The sequence below is a fragment of the Dipodomys spectabilis genome, unplaced genomic scaffold, assembly GCF_019054845.1.
Source record: "Dipodomys spectabilis isolate Male_0828 unplaced genomic scaffold, ASM1905484v1 ptg000157l, whole genome shotgun sequence".
Taxonomy (NCBI): Eukaryota; Metazoa; Chordata; class Mammalia; order Rodentia; family Heteromyidae; genus Dipodomys; species Dipodomys spectabilis.
In genome coordinates this window covers 8138899-8160302 of record NW_024870834.1, presented here as the reverse complement: position 1 = coordinate 8160302, position 21404 = coordinate 8138899, and the positions used below count along the sequence as shown (strand labels likewise).

The following is a 21404-nucleotide window of genomic DNA, read 5'->3' as shown; positions in this document are numbered from 1 at the left end:
ACAGCTCCATTTCCAGCTTTTTGGCAATAAGAGTCTCACAGACTTTCCTGCCTGGGCTGGCTTTGAACCACGATCCTCGATCTCAACCTCCTGAATAGCTAGGGTTACGGATGTGAGCCACTGGCACCCAGCTCCAACGCATTTTTCTTATAACCAACCAACATTAGGAAAGCACAGAAGGGAGTCATCTAAAGTAGATCAGCAAACTTCAATGTTTGGGCCAAATCAGTTCACTTCTTGTTTTTATAAATAAAGTTTTATTGAAACACAGCCACGCTCATTCATTTATGTATCTTCCAAGACTGCTTCTAAAGCACAGACAAAGTTGAGTACTGATGACAGAAACCACAAAGACTACAGAGGCCCTTAATTCTGTCTAGCCCTTCCAGGAAGGGCTGCTGACCCCTGCGATGTAGGGAGAGAGGCTGACAAAGCAGAAAGACACTTGGGTCCTGGTTCTGTTGTTCCTGAAGGCTCAGGCTTTGTAAGGTCAAGCAAGCATTTCTATCTCAGGGTCCACTTTACTCCTAAGGCCAGGATTAGTCATGGGTGGTAACTGCATGACAAATAATTAGCTAATACCCCAGAAAATGCTTTGGGATCCTGCAACAGGAAGAACTGGCTGTTTGTTTTCTGAAGGGCAAGAGGCTAGCCCTTGGTAGAGCAGGATTTTATGGTGGGAGCAGGAAGCGATCCTTTGTAACCAGCTTTACGCTGCATATTGTTTTCATTAGAGTCCCAGTGACACCCAGAGCAGGCCAAAGTTCTGGGTGGTAAGGGACTGCAAGCTAAAACAGCTTGGACGCAGGGGAAAGAGGCCATCAGCCCAGGCCAGGCCATCCAAGAAATGGTGCCGTGTTTTTTGTTTTTGTTTAAGGGAAGCCAGGCACTAGTGGCTCAGGCCTGTCATCCTAGCTACTCAGGAGGCTGAGATCTGAGGATCACGGTTTGAAACCAGCCCCCAGCAGGAATGTCCATGAGACTCTTTTTTTTTTTTTTAAATACCAATTAACCACCCCAAAATAGCCAGAAGTGGAAGTGTAGCTCAAGTGGTAGAACCCTAGCTTTGAATGAAAAAAAGTAAGGGACAACACCTAGGCTGTGAGTTCAAGTCCCAGTAATGGCACCAAAATAGAATAAGAAAGATAAAAGTCTGAGGAAGGTCTTTGGCTGGGCGTGTAGCTCAGTGGTAGAGCCCTTGGGTGACTCTTGCAAGACCCTGGGTTTAAACCCAATCTCTGCAAAAAAATAAAAAATAAAAGAAAATAGCATTTTAGGTCTGGGAAGGTGGCTCAGTGGTAAAGCGCTTGCCTTGCATGCCTGAGGCCCTGGGTTCCATTCCTCAGCACCACATAAGCAAAAAGGAAAAAGCCAGAAGTGGCTCTGTGGCTCAAGTGGTAGAGCGCTAGCCTTGAGCTGAAGAGCTGAGGGACAGCGCCCAGGCCCAGAGTTCAGGCCCCACGACCGGACCCAAAAAAAAAAAAAAAAATAGCATTTTAAATTTGTTGATGGCTGGGTGCTAGTTGTTCACACCTGTAATTCCAGCTACTCAGAAGGCTGAAATATGAGGATCATGGTTCAAAGCTAGCCTGGGCAGGAAAGTCCAAGAAACTCTAATCTCCAATTAAGCACCAAAAAAAAAAAAAAAAAAAAAGGCCAGAAGTGGAGCTGAGGTAGAGTGCTAGCCTTGAGCAGAAAAGCTCAGGGACAGAGGCCTAGTCCCTGAGTTCAAGCCCTAAGATGAGGGGAAATCGTCTAAGGTCTGACTCCTAGTCTCTGCTACCACCTGTCCTGGGGTCACCTGACCTCTGAGCTCAGATTCCCCATTTCGAAAGCAGGGAGGGTGACCACCTACACTGCACACTGTCATAAGCCACCAGAGGAAAATGTCAACACCTGTGCAGCTTGACCGATGGAGTTGCTGCCCTTTAGTTTTTCTTGGGGTGCAGGGAGATATGGCTGAGTTACTCAAAGGAAACGAATCATAGCTGCTTTTATTTGCTTGGTGAGAGGCACTTTCTGAATTTAATTAGCATACATCGAACACAGACACTCATTTCCCATGGGAGGACATTAGTGGATGGCTAGCAGAGCCGGCGCTGGGGACTGGAAGGGCTCCTGGCTCCTGTCCTGCCTTCTGGGAGCTGCCGCAGAGTCCCCTGGTGTCCTTGGAGAAGACAAGAGCTTAAGATCGTAGACCCTAAGCTGAGCGAGCGCCCTGAGGGGTTCCTGCTACACTCAGAGGAGTTGGGGGGCTGCTGACCGCCACCAAGGCCGCAGAGGAAGGTGAAGGAAGAGATGGGTCTAGAAATTGAGTCTCATCATAACTGCTTTTTGGGTTTTCCCAGTACTAGACTTGAACTCAGGTTCTTGTGCTCAATAGGCAAGTTTTCTGAGCTACACCTCCAGCCCATACCACTATTTCTTTCTCATCTAGAAAGTTGTTTTATGAATATACAAATTATTTTGAGTGGGGTGCTGTAAGATCTGTCCTGGGGCCAAGCAGGCCCAGTGCAGACCCCTCCCTACCTCTTGGCTAAGTTTCCACCCAATAGCTGTGTCACCTAGGTAACTGGCACACCTGGAAACAGGCACCTCCCCCTCCTGCTAGGTTACAACGGGCCACCCCAGCCTTCCAACTGACTACAGTCAGGCTCCAGGCCCTGAGGTCACATCCAGATCCAGTGTGGCTACACCTTTCCCCCACCAGGCCACACCTCTTCCTTTCCATGGCCTAGGTAAATCCTGGCCCAGGGGTGGGCCGCCCCTTCCTTTTTCAGCCATGCCTCTCCACCCTGCAAGGCAGGGACAGCAGTTCGGTAAACTTATTTTCCTTCCTGAATAGCACGTGGTGTTCTTTTCACTGGCTACCTAATGAAACCTACCTACTTAATATACCTTACCGGTGCCAGTGGCTCATGCTTGTAACCCTAGCAACTCAGGAGGCTGAGATCTGAGAATTGTGGTTTGAAGCCAGCCAGGGCAGGAGAGTCCATGAGATTCATCTCTAATTAACCACCAGAAAACCAGAAGTGGTGCTGTGGCTCACAGTGGTAGAGCGCTAGCCTTGAGCCAAAGAGAGGGGCAAAGCCTAGGCCCTGAGTTCAAGCACCATGACTAACCTAATAAATAAATACATAAAATAAAATTGTGGTTATTATGGAAACAAAGGCATGTCTCATTGCTGAAAACATCTGCATTTCTGCTCATAACTTAGATTCTTCTAGAGATTTTTTGTTGTTGTTGTCAGTCAGGAAGCAAAGATCTGAGGATCACAGTTCAAAGCCAGTCCCACTGGAAAAGGCCATGAGACTCTTATCTTTAGTTAACTAGCAAAAAGCCAGAAGTGGAGCTGTGTCTCAAGTAGTAGAGTACTAGCCTTGAAAACAAAAAAAGAAAAGAAGCCCAGAAACAGTGCACAGGCCAAGTTTAAGCCCAAGAACCATCAAACACACAAAGAAACCTGTTGGAGAGTGAGTGCTGGTGACTCGTAATCTTTGCTGCCAAGAGGCTGAACTCTGGAGGATCATATTCAAATCCAGTCTGGGTAGAAAAGTCTCCTCCGGTTCGTCTCCAAAATAACTAGCAAAAAGCTGGGCTGGAGATGTGGCTCCAGTGGTTGAACACAAGCCCAGCAAGATGAGCAAAGGTGAGATTCTGAGTTCAAACCTCAGTACCAAAAGATAAAATCTATTTTGATAACAAAATTGAGCCCCAGGTGGGCTGAGAACATAACATATTGACCCTGTCACTGCACACTTTCTAATGTCTCTCACAGTGTAGGTCCTCAAAAAATAAATAACTCAAGTGAGAAAAACTGATTGCATAGTGCTGCATGCTGTAGCTGGCGACTTAAGCCCCTCCCCCCCCTCCCCCTTTTTTTTGCTTATGTGGTGCTGGGGAATCAAACCCAGGGCCTCATGCATGCAAGGCAAGCGCTGTACCACTGAGCCACCTTCCCAGCCCCAGCCCCTCCCCTTCATTTGAGGATTTTGTTTCTTTGAATTTTCTGTCAGATAAACAGTTTTGTCCCTACATTTCGTAAAGAAGCTTATCTTCCTATAATGCAGTCCTAACTGAAGATGGCTGGGTCAAAGATGATTATTCGTCTTGTAAGGCCTTGGATCACTGATACCAAATGGCTGTCCTGAATGCTTATCCACACTTGTACCCTCTACCTGGTGACATGTAAGAACAAAAGGCCTAGAGTTCTCACCAAAGATATGACTACATGAGTTAAGGGGGAGACTGTGGAATCTTTCAGCGAGTATTATAGTGTAGATTGGCTGAGTGTGGTGATGCATGCCTATAAACTGAGCTACTTGAGAGGTAGAAAGAGGAAGACCACCCTCCAACGTCAGTCTGGACAGTGAGTGTTAAGGCCCTATCTGAAATAACAGGTTAATGCCCCAAACAATTGAAAATAAAAGGCCATGGGACTTGGCTTAAGTAATAGAGCACTTGCCTAGCAACCACAAGGCCCTGAGTTCAATCCTAGTGCAGAGAGAGAGAGAAAGAGAGAGAGAGGGAACGAATGGCTGCAATCGCTCCAATATCTAGCATTCTAGACTCTATAAAAGCTTCACTGTGAAGTTTCACCAGTCTCTCTGTGACACCCTCTCTGTGGAAGAACCATGTGGTACCTAACATCGCCTCAAGGAAAATGACCCACTCTCCATCACTCAGATACATCCTAGACCAGGAAATGTACCCCACGCCCCAAGAGTCTAGTAGGTTCCTTTGGACACAGCTCAGAAAACCCAATCTTTCCTATAAACAGCGGCCCACACTAAATCTGTGTCTCTCTGGCACCAAGTCTGTTTTGCTTGACTTGTCTATAAATATCTGCAGTTAAAAGTAAATGTCCACAGTCATTTCTAGATTCTTTTCACACACCCCACACACTCACACATACGTGAACATACACGGTACCCCCGTTCACTGCAAAAACACACTTTTCACAGTTGTTTCTTAAGAGTTTTGTTCTTCCTAGCATCAAATCAGATTCCAAATGAACTCATGCATCATATTGTAATTGACTACCCCCAGCAAGGCAGAGACAGCCTTTGTCACCATGCATACAGGACAGTGTGAGGTCTGAGCCAGACAACAGATCCACACCCTCTACATGGCCAGGGTCACAGGGGACAGAAGAAACCAGGTCCATGTGCATTCCCCCTTGCTCCCATCGCCCTCTTCCCCATGTCACACAGGAGAGGATGCAATCAGCCTGTGCTCATTATAAGAAAGATGGAAAGCAAAAGTGAGGGTGTGGTTCAGGTGGTAGAATACCAGCCTTGAGCAAAAAAGCCAAGCAAGCACATGAGCCCTGAGTTCAAGTTGGGAATTGGCACACAAAAGCTGTAGCTCTACTCCATAAGCAGAAAGAAAAAAAAGAAGAGAGGAAGGAAGGAATGAAAGAAGGAAGGAATGAACGAAGGAAGGAACGAAGGAAGGGAAGGGAAGAGAAGGAAGGAAGGAAGGAAGGAAGGAAGGAAGGTAGGTAGGTGCTCCATAGACAAAAATCTCAACACCTATGTTCACAAATATCCATGAAAGGAATAGTTCAACACATCACCCACAAGTCAATCAGAGGATGGGGAAATAAACCCAGAAGTTCTGAAGTCCACATTTCAAGTTTTCTTGTGATCGAAACAAGATGGAATTTGTTTGAGAAGAAAATGCCAAGGTGACATTTGGGATTACCACGTCGCGGGGGCAGGAGGCCAGCTGAGAGGACATTTTGCATTTTCTTTGGGAGTGATGGCTGGGTCGCTGCCAGATTCACAACCCCACGCGAAACATAGCTCAGCCAAGTCTCCACGGGCACTGCTAGTGGTACTCATGGACTTGTGCCTTCCTCAGCCTCTAAGGGGAGCTTTCCATCAGGAGCCTCTTGGGAGAAGTGTTCATGAGAAGAGCCACAAGGCTAACCCTCTAAAGAAACCCAGGGGGCCTGACGGTTAGGTCGCTGACAATGGGGAACAGACTAGGGCAGATGGGAGTGAGTGGTCCAGCAGAAAAGCAACACAAGGCATACCTGTCACTCAAGTCCCATTGACCATGCCCCTTGCTCCTAAGCCACTACCCATGCTGCTTTCATAATAGGGTCAGCCCACTGCATGAAAGTAGAACCAATAGGGCCTGGACACCCCCTTTCTCATCCTTTAGGAGCATTCTTTAGAAGTAATGACGCCCTGGCCAAGCAGTGGAGATCAGGCAGCTTTTTGTGTAGTATATGCTGGTACTGGTGCCTGAACTCAAGGCCTAGACACTGTCCCATAGCTTTTTCATTCAAGGCTAGTATTCTGTCACTTGGGCCACACCTCCACTTCCAGCTTTTTGCTGGTTAGTTGGAGATAAGAATCTCACAGACTTTCCTACCCAAGCTGGCTTCCAACCATGATCCTCAGAGCTCAGCCTCCTGAGTAGCTGATAGGTGTGAGCTACCCGTGCTCACTAAAAATAATATTCTGTACTTTATCTTGTTAAGACTTTGCTCCCTGATGGGGCTCTGGTGATTCACACCTGTAATCCTAGCCACTCAAGAGGCTAAGATCTAGTGATCTCAGTTCGAAGCCAGCCTGGGCAGAAAGGTCCCTGTGAGATTTTTTTTTTTTTTTTTTTTTGCCAGTCATGGGGCCTAGCCTGAACTCTGGGCCTGGGCGCTGTCCCTCAGCTCTTCAGCTCAAGGCTAGCACTCTGCCACTTGAGCCACAGTGTCACTTCTGGCTTTTTCTGCTTATGTGGTGCTGAGGAATTGAACCCAGGGCTTCATGCATGCAAGGCAAGCGCTCTACCGCTGAGCCACCTTCCCAACCCCCCCCCCCCCCCCCCCCGAGATTCTGATCTCCAATTAACCACCTGAAAACTGGAAGTGGAGTTTGTGGCTCAATGTGGTAGAGTGCTACATTTGAGCAAAAGAGGTCAGGGGCAGCGCCTAGGCCCTGAATTGAAACCCTACATCTAATAATAACAACAACAAAGACTTTGCCACTTGGCCCTTAAACTGAAATAATTTTCAAGGTTTGCTTGTTAAACTTATTTGGAATATGAAGCCCCCAGGGCTAGCCTGTGCTTTCTACATATCCACTCGACACAGCATAGCCTGGGAGCAACATCTGCCCACCACTGACATAAAGAATGACAGCCTCAGTTTCCCTGATTGTAATCAGTTGAAGCAGACTGGATGAATCTTCAGGTCTCTCTCAGAATGGGAGTGCAGTGTGTAACTAGGAATCTTACGTTAATCATCCAGGACCGGGACAGAAAGCAAGCCACACAGTGACGATTGAATCTTCCTAATCAGACACACACTGGTCTGAAACCCAGAAACTTACATTTATACTAGCATGTAAATGACGGATGCCAGGCTCATTCCCTAGCTGCCTCTCATTTTGCTACTAATTTAATGAATGATGCCCCTAGAAATAGGGGGGCAAGTTGCCCTTAGGGGCCTCTGATAGTTACAGGCTGCCATCAGATAAGGCAATGGTGGTCTGGTAGCACGAGTTCCAATCACCTGCCTGGTGATCAGGAAATGTAATTCCTCACACCAGAACACTCGGCCTAAATATGACGGCTGGCCAGGAGCGTACTGGCCGCACGTCAAAATCACAGAAATGGAGCTTATAGACTGTGTTCAAATTGAGCAGGTCTTCCCTGGGCTGGCCTCCAGATTGATATGTTTTCAGTTCCTCGTGTTACCTGTCAGTAACTTGTCACCTTGCTGATGTCAGCCTGCAAAGCAGGGAGGATGGATAGGACATTTCCAAATCTCCGTGTTCCTTCTGCAGAATTACCGGAGCTGGAGGGTGACAGTCCTGCAGGTTAAATCTTCATCAGCACACCTGCCTGTCTTCACACGTCACATTCTTTTTTTAACCATCCACTGAAGCCATCTACTTCCCCTTTCAGACAGCTTCCAAGTGTGCTGTGTCTATACTATGTGGTTTAAATGAATAAAGAATTTTGTTGTTTCTCCTCATGCCAGTACTGGAGCTCGAACTCAGAGCCTAGGTGCTGTCCCTTAGCTTTCCATTAGCCTTGGTTAATTGGAGATGAGAGTCTCACAGACTGGCCTGCCTGAGGTAGCTTCTATGATCCTCAGATCTCAGCCTCCTGAGTTAGCAAGGATTACAGGTGTGAGCCGCCAGCTCTCAACTCAAGGCAGTTTTGAAAGTCACCATCTAGCATTGTGGACTAGGGAATTTCTAGGATTATTTTATATATATTGTAGGTCATGGGTGGGGCTTGAACTTGGGGTCTGGATCACTAAGCCCAAGGCTCAGGGCTCTACCACTTTGAACCACAGCACCACTTCCAGTTTTCTGGTGGCTTATTGGAGATAAGAGTCTCATGGACTTTGCTTCTCGGTCTGGCTTCAAACCACAATCCTCAGATCTAAGTCTCCTGAGTAGCTAGAATTTCGGGCATGAGCCACCAGCGCTTGGCTAATTACTCCTTAAAGAGGCATATGCTATCAACCCTCCAGAATCCACCTTATTTAAATATCTCAGCTAGCTAGGTGTAATGGCTCATGCCTATAATCCCAGCTACTTAGGAGGCAGAGATCAGGATGATCACCATTCAAACTCAACTCAGGAGAAAAAAAATTATCTTGACCTCTACCTCAACAAACAATCTAGATGTGGTAATTCACATCTGTAATTTCATCTGTATAGGAGGCCTAGATTGGAGGTTCACACTCTGAGGAATGCCTCAGCAAATAGTTCAAGACCCTATCTGAGAAATAATAAAAACAACAAAGGACTGGGGGCATGGCTCAAGTGGAAGAGCACCTGCCTAGCAAGTGAGAGGCTCTGAGTTTGAACCCAGCCAATAATTAAGTAAATAAATCAATAAGATCTCAGCCTCCCAAGGCTACTATCCCCTTATCCACACTCACGGGGACCCTTCAGAGATCAAGAAGAAACTGTAACATCAAAGCCCCTATTTGAGATGGGAGATGTAGCTCAGTAGAAGAATGCTTGCCTAGCTCGTATGAAACTCTGGCTTCTTGCCCCAGCACCAAAGAAAAACAAAACAGCTTCTCTCTGAAGTTTGATCCTTAATCTCTATCCTGGGGTCTAAAGCCAATATTCTACCTTCCAGCTACAGCATATATGACTGATACCAGGATCACTCCCTGGACTGGAGGGAAAGCGGGGGGGGGGGGGGTCTCTGTACCCCAGGATCTATAGGTGTGCTCGGGGCTGTGTCCTAACAACATGGAAGGGTTAAAGAAGAAAGACTAGGGATGAGAGCCCTGAGAACAAGGCTAACTGGTGTCAACTTCCCTAGAGATGATTTCTTTCTCCTTAATTTGGTTTTGAAACAAGGAACATCTCATAGCAATGATCTTCCAAAGACAAACAACCAAAGTAAGGTAATTTCGCCACCATGGCCAGACTCAGACATCAGTGGAGTCGCAGTAGGCAAGCCTCATGCCAGTGCCCCCTACCTCCTGCCCCAGCATCCTGGGCCCCAGAGGCTGAGCGAGCCCGGTTGCAACCATCCTCGGCCGCTACCCGAGCAGCACTAATGTGGACGCAGGAGAGACCCAGGGGCAAGGCGATGTCAGCCAGGCATCCTGGCCAGCGAGGCCATCTGGGGTAGAAACCATGCTCATTCCAGCCTGCTGGGGAAACCTGTGCTGTTGACAGCTTAAATCCAGCCAGCTTCAAGAGTCCCCATCAAAAATAGGGAACTCCTTCCCGCCCTTCTAGAGAAGGATACATCCACCTGCAGAGCTGTGGCCAGGCTCCAGAAAACAAATCAACTCCAACAGTAAAACACTGTGGGGGAGGGGGAGGGAGGGGGAGGGGGGAGATAAACAAATTATTGAAAAGGGACTAGACTCTAGATTCAGATTTTCCCAAAGCTTGAAGGAAAAAAAGCCTTGCAAGACATATACTTAAAATGTAACCATTACACCTTTAAACATTCACAAACATACATGAACTGAAACTGTAGCAAACGACCAGCCTGCCTCTTTTATAATGGCAAAGAGACACCACGAGTGGGAGTGGTCCCATAATTCTTCTTTCTTTTCTAGTGGAGAGTTATGTGACAATATCAATTAAAATGTAAAAACCCAGTCAGGGACAGGCTGGCTCAGGCCTGTAATCCTAGCAGCTAAGAAGGCTGAAATCTGAGGATCACAGTTCAAGGCCAGCACAGGCAGGACAGTCTGTGAGATTCTTCTCTCCACTAAACTACCAGAAAAAAAAAACAAAAACAAAAACAAAAAACCAGCAGTGGAGCTGTTGCTCAAGTGGAAGAGTGCTAGCCTTGAGCTGAAGAAGCTCAGGGACAGAAGCCAGTCCCTGATTTCAAGCCTCAGGTCTGGCACACAAAAGAAGTAAAAAACCCCATTAGCCTAACAATTCCCTTTGTAGATTGGCATTGTACAGAAACAGAATTCTAGGGACTGAATGCCTCAGTTCCTCTAAAATTTGAATGCTGAAGCACAGCGCTCTCTCCATGTGATGATATTTGTGGGGCCTCTGGGGAGACGATGGCATTTGGGTGAGATTATAAGGGTAGGGACTCCCCGATGGCATTTCTAGCCTCCTGAGAGGAAGAAGAAAAGCGATGAGTGCTCCCGCTCTTTTTCCTTTCTGGAAACCACAATCCTAGCTACTCAGGAGGCTGAGATCTGAGGATCATGGTTCAAAGCCAGCCTGGGCAGGAAAGTCCAGGAAATTCTTCTCTCTAAGGGGAGGGGTGGGGGTCAGTTGGAGATCTCCTATTATCCCCTCCTTTGGGAATGGAGCGGGAAGGGCCAGTTACCAGGCCGGCTTTGGAGGCTAGTAGGAAAGTGATGGATAAGCTTCCCAGAATGTTCCTGGAACTCAAGGAGAGACATATCTGTCACTGACGGTGACTTTTCCCATCAGTTTTGTCCCACCCCCGCCCCCAAACAAGCAGCCCTTTCGGTGGTGTGATTGGTGGTGTGATTCCACGTGAGCCTCAGGGTACAGAGCAACCAAGACACCCCCTCCCCCGCCACCCCTACCCCAAAGGTCCCAGCAACAAGTTTTAGCTGATTTGTCCCTAGAGAAGATAAAGCTCTTAAATAAAGATTAGCCACGCTTGGTCCAGCACTGCTCCCAGCCAAGAGTCAAAGTCGATATTTGCTGAGTGGAAAAGGACAAAAGGAAACAAATTCATTTGCGAGCTCTCCAAACAGCCCAGGGAAAGAGACCACCTCCCCCACCCCCTCCCCATGCTGTCAGAGACACTGCCCAGCTCTGAAGGCCTCTGAACCCCGCTCTGTCACGGAGTTCCACAGAGCTGTGTGGGTTGTAACACTTAAAAGACAAGCACAGCTGTGTTTCAAAGCCATCAATGCCAGGTGCTGGTGGCACACCTGTAACCCTAGCTACTCAGGAGGCTGAGATTTAAGGATCACAGTTCAAAGCCAACCAGGACAGGGAAGTCCTGGAGACTTTGTCTCCAATACACTACCAAAGAAGCCGAAAGCAGAGCTACAGCTCAAGTGGTAGCACATTAGCCTAAAAACCAGCAAAACAACCAAACATGTGACTTAAAAATGAGCATTTTTCTTTTCTGGTCCTGGGGCTTGAACTCAGGGCCTGGGCACTGTCCCTGAGCTTTGGTGTTCAAGGTTAGTAATGTACCACTTGAGTCATAGCTCCGATTTCAGCTTTTTGATGGCCAATTACAGATAAGAGTCTCACAGACTTTCCTGTCCTGGCTGGCTTCGAACAACAATCCTCAGATCTCAGCCTCCTGAATAGCTAGGCTTACAGGTATGAGCCACCAGGGCCTGTTGTAAAATGACAATACTATCACATTTTGCTACTTTAATGAAGGAAATCTTACAAAGAAGTTCCTAATTTACATCTCGAATTTACATTTATTTTTAAATTTTTTTGTTTGAGACTGGGACTCGAACTTCGTTTTTGATACTTTCACGCACTGGCTGCCACTCTACCACCTGAGCCACTCTTCCAACCCCTTACTTTATTTTTTGACTTTTTTTTTTTTTGGAACAGGGATATACTGTGGAACTCAGGCTGCTCTGGAATTTGCTAGATAATCCAGGCTGGCCTGGAACTCATGACTGTCCTGCTGAGTGCTGAGTGCCACTCATGCGGTAGTGCCCGGAAGAGCTCGGTTCTCACCAGCGCCTCTGAATCAGTGACTGTAAATCTGCAATCCAACCATTAGCCTGGCAAGTACTATGAGAGCTGACTGGTGTCAGAAGGAAAGTTCACCCCGCCTAGCTCAGAGCATTCCTGTATAGATGGGGAAGATGAGAGGCAGTGGAGGGAAAGAAGTTGATCTAGAACACACTATGGGCAGAGGCAGAAAAAGACTATGTCACACAGCCCTGTCTAGGCAGAAGTAGAGAGTGAGTGGAGTCATTTGTTGGGGGCAGAGAGGACACCCCCATGGGAAAAACTGTGGGTCACCAGAAGGGAATCTCTCTCTCCCTCTCTCTCTCTCATCAGCCCCTATCATATTTGCAAGTGCCAACCGGTTTATTTGTTAAATTTGTTTTGTTTTTAAATTTGTGTGCCTTTAGTGGGACTTGAATTCGGAGCCTCATGCTCTCACCCTGGCTTTTTTGCACAAGGCTGGTGTCTTGCCATGGGAGTCATAGATCTGCGTCTGGCTTTTTGCTGGTTAATGAAAGTGAAGAGTCTCACAAACTTGGCTGCCCAAGCTGTCTTGGAACCGTAATCCTCAGATCTAAGACTCCAGAGTAGCTAGGATTACAGGCAGGAGCCATCAGCCGCCATCACCACCCGGGTTTGGAAGGCCGGTCCATCACATGCATCAAGAATCCCAGAAACCTTTGCTGAGAAGGCAGCTGCCTGCATAGAACAGAGCTATGGGGCAAGCAGCTGTCCAGGGGCCTGGGATGCTGGCTGGAGTATGATCCGTGCCATCAGCAAGGATCCCGGACTGTCAGCCCTATGGAGGAGGGGATACAATGTATACATGGTCCAGAGCCGTGCCCTCAGCTACCTGGTGTGCAGTAACTCTGGGGACCCTCAGCCCCTTATCCACACTCACCCGGTCTAGACTTCTCCTGAGGGGAGGGAAGGGGAAGGAGAGCTTCCTTCTCATGCACCATGTTCTAAAAGACAGGGACATCCTAGTTACACCTTTTCCCTGAGCACCAGCGAAGCCTTACAGGCATGTCTAACAGGCTGTAGCCCCCAAATGACATTTCCCAAAGGTCAGAGCCAAATCCTAAAGGCTGCATGGAAAGTGATTTTTTTTTTTTTTGGTAGCTAGTATGGTTGATCTCTGTGGGATCCAGTTAACCAACAGGATTCCTTCTCCCTCTTCTCAAACCTTGAAGGAAGTATCGAAATGACACCCCACACCACTTTCCACGGGGCTAACAAATACCAGGCTATGCAAGCACAGGCACTGCAGGAAAATGCCAGTTTGTCAGAGTGCACGGTGCAGGTGCTCCATTGTTCTTGTGACCATCTCTGTCTGGAAGAAGACACAGTTAGAAGGATCAAGAGCCAATCCCAGGGCAGATGTGCACATAGTAGGCGTTGCCTTGACTACTCAAAAAAGACTGAATATGAAGCTTGGTGCTGGTGGCTCACGCCTGTAATCCTAGCTACTCTAGGCTGAGATCTGAGGATGGTGGTTTCAAAGCCAGCCCAGGTAGGAAAGTTCACGAGAGTCTTATCTCCAAGTAAACGCCAAAAAGCCAGAAGCAGAGCTGTGGTTCAAGTGGTAGAGTGCCAGTCTTAAAGGAAAAAGCCAAGGGAGAGCTCTTAGGTCCTGAGTTCAAGACACAAGCCTGATTTAAAAAAAAAAGAGACTATGGAGAAGATAAATTAAATAAGTTGAATTATTGGTCAATCAACTATTGTACTTTGGCCATAAAAAAGCATCAGGCCCCAGCCCCGGCTGGAACCCTGGGCCCTTGGAAAGACCAACTCAGCCACCTTGAGGGACTTTGTTCCTTTCTTGCCTTTGGCCTTTCTAGAGAGCACCATCCTTCTTACTTCTGCACCTCACTGGCTCACTCCTATACACCATTTCCCGGATAGTCCCCCCCCCCCCCACACAAACACCCCATCTCTGAATTACTAAGCAGCAGGTTTTCAATGACTATGTATTGAATAAATAAAGCAGACATCCCTGAAGCAAAGAGCAAACTAAGTTTAACAGAAATAAAGAACACCAGGTGCTGGTATCTCACACTTGTAATCCCAGCTACTCAGGAGGTGGAGATCTGAGGATCACCACCAGAAAACTGGAAGTGGCGTTGTGGCTCAGGTGGTAAAGCACAGCCTTGAACAAAGAGTTCAGGGGCAGCACCTAGGTCCCAAGTTCAAGCTCCAGGGCTGGTGCACGCGCACGCACCCACGTACACACGCACGCACGCACACACACACACACACACACACACACACACACACACACACACACACAAGATACACTTCCCAATTTAGGCATGGGGACAATTAAGTTTCAACACATGTTTTGGGAAGACAAACTACAAACCAACCATGGCATTACCTTTCCCAGCCTGAGCTGTCATACAGGAGCTGTTCAGAGGCTAGGATGTCACATACAGGATAGAGCTTTGTAAATAGTTACACACACACACACACACACACACAGGATGGTGGTGAATGTCAGTGAGAGGTCGCCAATAGCATTTTTCATGCGTGGATTCTAGATGAAAGTACAGACCCCAGTTGCGTGGGCGAGGCTGATCCTAAGTGTGAAGCCGCCAATCTCCCATCCACATATCTCAGAAGTAACTTCCTCACTGTGACACAGATAAGGCTGGGTTTTCCCAGGATTGCACATATATAGTAACATCTTTCCTCCCCCCACCCCCACCCCTGAGTTCTGGAGCTTGAGCTCAGGGCCTGAATGCCTGTCCCTGAGCTTATTTTTTTTTTTTTTTTGCTGGGCTGGCTTTGAACTGTGAGCCTCAGATCCTAGCCTCTTGAGTAGCTAGGATTACAGGTGTGGGCCACCAGGGCCTGGCTGTCAGCATCTGTTTATGCACCAGCTAAGCTGTATGTTCGGCAGCAACTCTGTGTGCTTGGCAGAAAGACAGAACACAGTTGTGCGTGGTGGGATTTCTCAGCCAACTGTTACCCATCCCACACTAGTACTGAACACAAGGCTGGGAATTCTGAAAGGAAGCCTCCCACCCTTACTAGGGACTTCTCTACACCTCATAAAAAGGGTATCGCCTACAGTTCACTGTTTTCCTTCTGGTCTGGCCACCAAAGTCTCTCCCATCATCCTGCTGGGTGTGGAATTCAAGAACCAATCCACCTACCTGTAGCTCTGAGGCTTTGGGTAAACTATTTAACTTCTCCTTGCCACCATGTTCTCATGGATAACAGTAAATTAGGAGTATGGCCACATTAACTACAGAAAGCCAGCCAGGATTTTCTTTAGTGTATGGAGTTGGAGAGAGAACTGTTTTGCCCTCTGAGATCCTTTTTTCTTTTTTTTTTGGAGGTGGTGGGGCTTGAATTCTGGGCCTGGGTGCTGTCCCTCAGCTCTTCAGCTCAAGACTAGCACTCTACCACTTGAGCCATAGAGCCACTTCCAGGTTTCTGAGTGATTTATTGGATAAAAGTCTACAAACTTTTCTTACCTGAGCTGGCTTTGAACTGCGATCCTCAGATCTCAGTCTCCTGAGTAGCTAGGATTATAGACATGAGCCACCACAACCCAACTTGAGATCCTTTCTGTTCCTCTTCGGTTCCTGGCTACATTCCAGATGGCTGAGGATGATGGCAGAGTTAGGTGGTCCTGTGCGGGTAAAAATTCCTTTTTGGGCCTTGAAGAATAGAACTAAGGTTCTGATGGAACAAACCAAGCCCGACCCCCAGTTCTTCCCTTCTAAGATCAGGCCTTCAGAACATGGAGCGTGCGTAATGAACACACAGAAAGTGGGCAAGGAATATGGTGGGAGTGGAGCTAGGTGGTAGAAAATTGTCTACCATCTGTGAGATCCTGCTATCCAGTAACACACACACACACACACACACACACACACACACACGTGTGCACCCCAAGAGCCAACGAAAAAAATTCCTAGGCCTCCTGAGTGAAAGAAACCTTCCACATTAGTCAGCTCTAAGAAGAAAAAGAAATGTGTAGATGCCTACTTAGGAAAAGTAAATATAAAAGATGAATTAAAACCTTTGGACAAGCCAGGCATGGAGGCTCATGCCTGTAATCCCAGTTACTTGGGAGATGTAGGTAGAAGGATTGCAGTTCAAGAAGAGCCCTGGTAAAGTTATCAAGAGCCTCTATCTGAAAAACAAACAGAAAGCAAACTGAATAGCTCAAGGGGGACAAGGCTAGCTTAGGAAGTCCAAAGCCTTGAGTTCAATCTCCAGATAGGAATGGGCTTGGGAAGGGGAGGGAGGGGAGACAAACCACAAAACAAACACCACTGGGCCAATCATGGGGAATACTGGGAGGGCCATGTGCTTGACCAGGAAAATGTAGCCCAGGAGACTCAACTGAACTCGTGCTTCTGATGACTGTGTTGTGTCTGCTGGACATTACCGTGGACTATATTTCTCGGCGTGCCCCTGATTTAGTGAGATGGAGATGATGGTGGGCTAGAGCCCTGGGCCACCCTTCAGCTGAGACTCTAAAAGAACGGAACTGAGGAGATGAAGCCCTTCTAGTAAGGAAATCTGAGCACCAATGGCTCACGCCGGCAACCCTAGCTACTCAGGAGGCTGAGACGTGAGGATGTGAGGATCACGGTTCAGAGTCAGCCAGGGAAGATAAATCCTTGACATCCTTATTTCCAACTACCCAGCAAAAAAGCAGAAGTACAGGTGTGGTACGAGTGGTAGAGCACCAGCCTGGAGTGAAAAAGCCAAGTAAGAGCTTGCGGTCCTGAGTTCAAGCCCCAGAACCAGTTTAGGTGAAAGCATTGACCAGTTCAGGCCAATACAATATGAGTGGAAGTGACCCGTCACCACCGAACCAACCCCATGTATCACCATTTCTCCTTTGTCCTCAGTCTTGATGATGAGAATATTCCATGTGCTTCCATCACGGAGCAAGAACATCATCAGCACAGGCCAGAGGCCTTGGCCAACCCACCACAGATAGACAAGAAATATGATACCATTATTGTAGGCCACTGAGTTATGGGGATCGCCTGTCGCCCCATAGCCAAGCCAGGCTTGAGAGATACATAGGCACCACTTAGCCACAAGCAAGTGGCCTACTTCCAAGTTTGTGACTAATTGCCAAGCATTTGATTGTATTAAAATAGATGGGGCACCCTTAAAGGTCAGAGTAGCAGGAGCTTAGCTGTTCATTCATGATAGGGTTATGATTTTAATTGTGAGGTGCTAATTTACTTCTTTGGGGAAGGTAAATAATGAAAGAGGGCTCTGGAACAATCCCACAGCCTCTCCCTGAGGTTACTTCATCCTCAATGCCTTTCCTGAGGCCAGCAAAGAGAACTGGAGGTGCAAAGACCACATCTGGGCCCTGAGGGAGGAGAAAGCTGACATTTTCACACACTCCAACTTCTGTGCGGCAGGTTTCAGCCATTTTACTACTCTTTTGTCATTGCTATTTAGTAACTGCATCTCACCGTATAGCCCCAGCTGGCCTGCAACTCACTGTTCTCCTGTCTCTGCCTCCTGAGAGCTGGCCTTATGGGTGTGCATTACCATGCTCAGCATTCTGGATGTCAAGCTGGCTTGATCAAATGGGAAACGCTCTATCTGCTTTATTCTCCCCGTACAATGCAGAGTTAGAAAATACAGCACTTTGAACATCTCTGTGGGCTGACACCTAGCAGTCAAGTTTTAAGCGAATTATACCTCCAAAGGCATATTTCATTTCATCGTTTTATTTAAAATGTTCAGCCTGAGCTGAGGGCAAAACTTGTTGTACTTCCCTGTACTACAAGAACACAAATCTTTGTATAACAAAATGTATTAAAATGTTTGTAGCCAGGCGCTGGTGGCTCACGCCTGTAGATCCTAGCTATGCAGTTGGCTGAGATCTGATGATCAAAGTTCAAAGCCACTCGGGCAGGAAAGTCTGTGAAACTCTTATCTCCAATTAACCACCAGAAAATTGGAAGTGGCACTGTGGCTCAAAGTGAAAGAGCTCAGAGACATGGCCTAGGCCCTGAGTTCAAGCCCCATGACCAAATACATACATACATACATACATACATACATACATACATACATACATAAAATGAAATGCAGTCTAGGAGAATCCGTGAAGACAGGATCTGCAGAGACATGACTACAGACAGATTACACAAACCCATTGATTCAAGCATTTGGAGTCAGATTTATCCTTGCAGTCAGTATGATTTTTTTTTTTTTCAATTACAAGTCAATTCTAACCTAGCCATTTTGGTGACCAAAAAATAACAACACTCTGATCTGAATTTCTCAGGGTATTAAAATGACCAGGTCAGAGGTACTGACGGGTCAGTTCATAAAAGGCTCAGAACTAAGCAGGGAGAGGAAAAGGTATCAAGGCCAAAGGACCTGCCTGCTACCTCATCCTCACCCCAGTTCACACCTACGCTTGCACTGGCCCAGGTGCTGGGGGCCACGCTCTTAACTACCTTCTTGCATGTGTAGCACCCGCTTGGCTGTGATAGTCAATTAAATTATTAACGAAAGAACTGCACAAATAAAAGCATCGTGCTCTTTTTCAGTAGTAATAATTAGGATCGTAAGCAATGCAAATTGAATGATAAGAATCACCAGGGCAGTCCAGTGATAAGCTAACAGTTTCTGGCAATCAGACCAAACATCTCTGCTCAAGCTGTTTAATAAAATAAATAGCAGCTTGTTGACATTTTTGTTCAGTTAAACACACAGGCATCCAGAAGCTATGTTTGTGTCCCAGGTAGAAAAACTAAGAAAGATGCTGAGACTAATTGACACAAGAGTGGATCTGCTAATAATGGTAAGGATTTAGACATAGCTGTATCTCAAGGAAACAAGAAATCCTATTTTAAAAAGTATGCCAAACCAGAGCAGGCACAAGTAGCTTATACCTGCAATGCCAGCCACTCAGGAGGCTGAGATCTGAAGATCCCAATTCAAAGCCATTGTGGGCAGGAAAGTCCAAGAGACTTTTATCTCCAGTGAACCACCAAAAAGCTGGAAGTGGAGCTATGGCTCAGGTGGTAGAGCACCAGCCTTGAACAAAAAAAAAGCTAAAGGACAGTGTCCAGATGCTGAGATCAAGCCCCAGTACTGGCACCAAAAAAAGCACGTTTTAAAGGCCAAACACCTCTCTGTACTCTGTGAGGATCTTGCTCTGGCACTGTGGGCCCAGTCTCCCGATCTATAGGACATAAACTCTAGCAACTCTTGCAAAGATCATGAAGACAACCACGAGAGAGGGTAAACACAGGTTCTGGTAAGATAAAATGCCTGCTAAGATGTAGATGGAACCTCACTCCTTTCCATATAGTACAGACGATGGAAGATTACAGTGAACACTGGCCAGGCCAGAGTGTACCCTGAAAAATTCCTCTGTTCCAGGCATGAATGCTTGCCGCGGAATGAACTGGTTCCAGGAAACATGGAGAGCTATGATCCAAGGTCCCAACTGAGCAGCCAACAGGGAAACTCCTGTGGTCTACACTATGGTTCGCAGGAGCCTTTTGTTTTGTTTTGTTCTGGACTCCATTTATGACCCAAAGCATAGCTATTCCTGGTAAAAAGTAACAAGCAACTGAGATAAATTGTCCAATGGTCATGACATTTGCCTTCTTTCCACTTCATGTTGTAAGAGCACCATCAGGGCTGTAAGAATGAGAGATTGTAAGCCAGGTACCAGTGGCTCATGCCTGTAATCCTACCTACTTAGGAGGCTGAGATCTGAGGATTCCAGTTAATTAACCACATACCAACAAAAAAGTGGAGGGCTGGGAATGTGGCTTAGTGGTAGAGTGCTTGCCTAATATGCATGAAGCCCTGGGTTCTATTCCTCAGCTCCATATACACAGAAAACACTGTGCTAGCCTTGAACAAAAAGAAGCTCAGAGACAGTGCCTAGGCCCTGAGCTCAAGTCCCAGTACTGGCAAAAGAACCAAAAAACAAAACCCCACACACAAAAAAAAACAAACAAACAGAAGTGGAGCTGTGGCTCTAGTGGTGCTAATCTGGAGCCAAAAAGCTCAGGGACAGAGCCCCAGCCTCTGAGTTCAAGCATAGGATCAAAAGGATTAAAAAAAAAAAAAAAGGAAAAAAAAAGAAAGATTGTATGGCTGGCTATTCTGAAAAAGCTTTGGTGTCAAAACAGTAGGAACCTTAAAATATATAGAATTCTAGGGCTGGGAAGGTGGCTCAGTGGTAGAGCGCTTGCCTTGCATGCATGAGGCCCTGCGTTCGATTCCTTAACACCACATAAGCAGAAAAAGTGGTGCTGTGACTCAAGTGGTAGAGTGCTAGCCTTGAGTTGAAGAGCTGAGGGACAGTGCCCAGGCCCCACGACTGACAAAAAAATAAGTAAATAAAAAATTATATATACATTCTAGCTTTCTTTCTTTTTTTTTTTTTTTTTGGGTCCGGTCATGGGGCCTGAACTCTGGGGCTGGGAGTTGTCCCTAGCTCTTCAACTCAAGGCTAGAGCTCTACCACTTGAGCCACAGCACCACTTCCAGCTTTTTTCTTTTTGCTTATGTGGTGCTGAGGAATCGAACCCAGGGCCTCAGGCATGCAAGGCAAGCGCTCTACCACTGAGCCACCTTCCCAGCCCCATAATTCTAGCTTTCTAAGAGCCTCCTAGTGCTAGCACTAGGACTTGAACCCAGGACCTCTCACTCTTGCTCAGCTTCTCTGCTTGCATCTGGCACTCGACCACTCGAGCCATACCCACACTTCTGGCTTTTTTTGGTGGTTTTTAGAGTTAAGAGTCTCATGGATTTTTCTGACTCGAGCCATACCCACACTTCTGGCTTTTTTTGGTGGTTTTTAGAGTTAAGAGTCTCATGGATTTTTCTGACTCGAGCCATACCCACACTTCTGGCTTTTTTTGGTGGTTTTTAGAGTTAAGAGTCTCATGGATTTTTCTGACTCGAGCCATACCCACACTTCTGGCTTTTTTTGGTGGTTTTTAGAGTTAAGAGTCTCATGGATTTTTCTGACCTGGCTGGTTTTGAACTGTGATCCTCAGATCTCAGCCTCCTAAGTGGCTAGGATTTGGAGTCTAAGGCCTCAGGAGGCCAAGACAGCTGGCTAGGAGACAGACTGAATAGTCAATACTCAGCTAGGGTGGTTTCCTGTGATGTCCTCCTTATTTACGTCAGTGTTAAAGACAGAAAGCCGTGTGCCAAGCCGGGCGCTGGTGGCTCACGCCTGTAATCCTAGCTACTCAGGAGGCTGAGATCTGAGGATCGTGGTTC

General features: G+C 47.0%; 1 protein-coding gene across 6 annotated transcripts in view; it reads right to left on the bottom strand.

Moving 5' to 3' along the window:
- Foxn3 (forkhead box N3) overlaps window positions 1–21404 on the bottom strand; it is a 371707-nt gene that overhangs the window by 224283 nt on the left and 126020 nt on the right. Inside the window, exon 1 of one of the 6 annotated variants that reach the window (XM_042692493.1) lies at window positions 7708–7801. The exons of the other annotated variants lie outside the window; for them this stretch is intronic. The gene's annotated coding sequence lies outside the window, so the exon portion shown is untranslated. Of the gene's footprint in view, window positions 1–7707; window positions 7802–21404 lie in introns of those variants that run through there. 6 annotated transcript variants of the gene reach the window in all.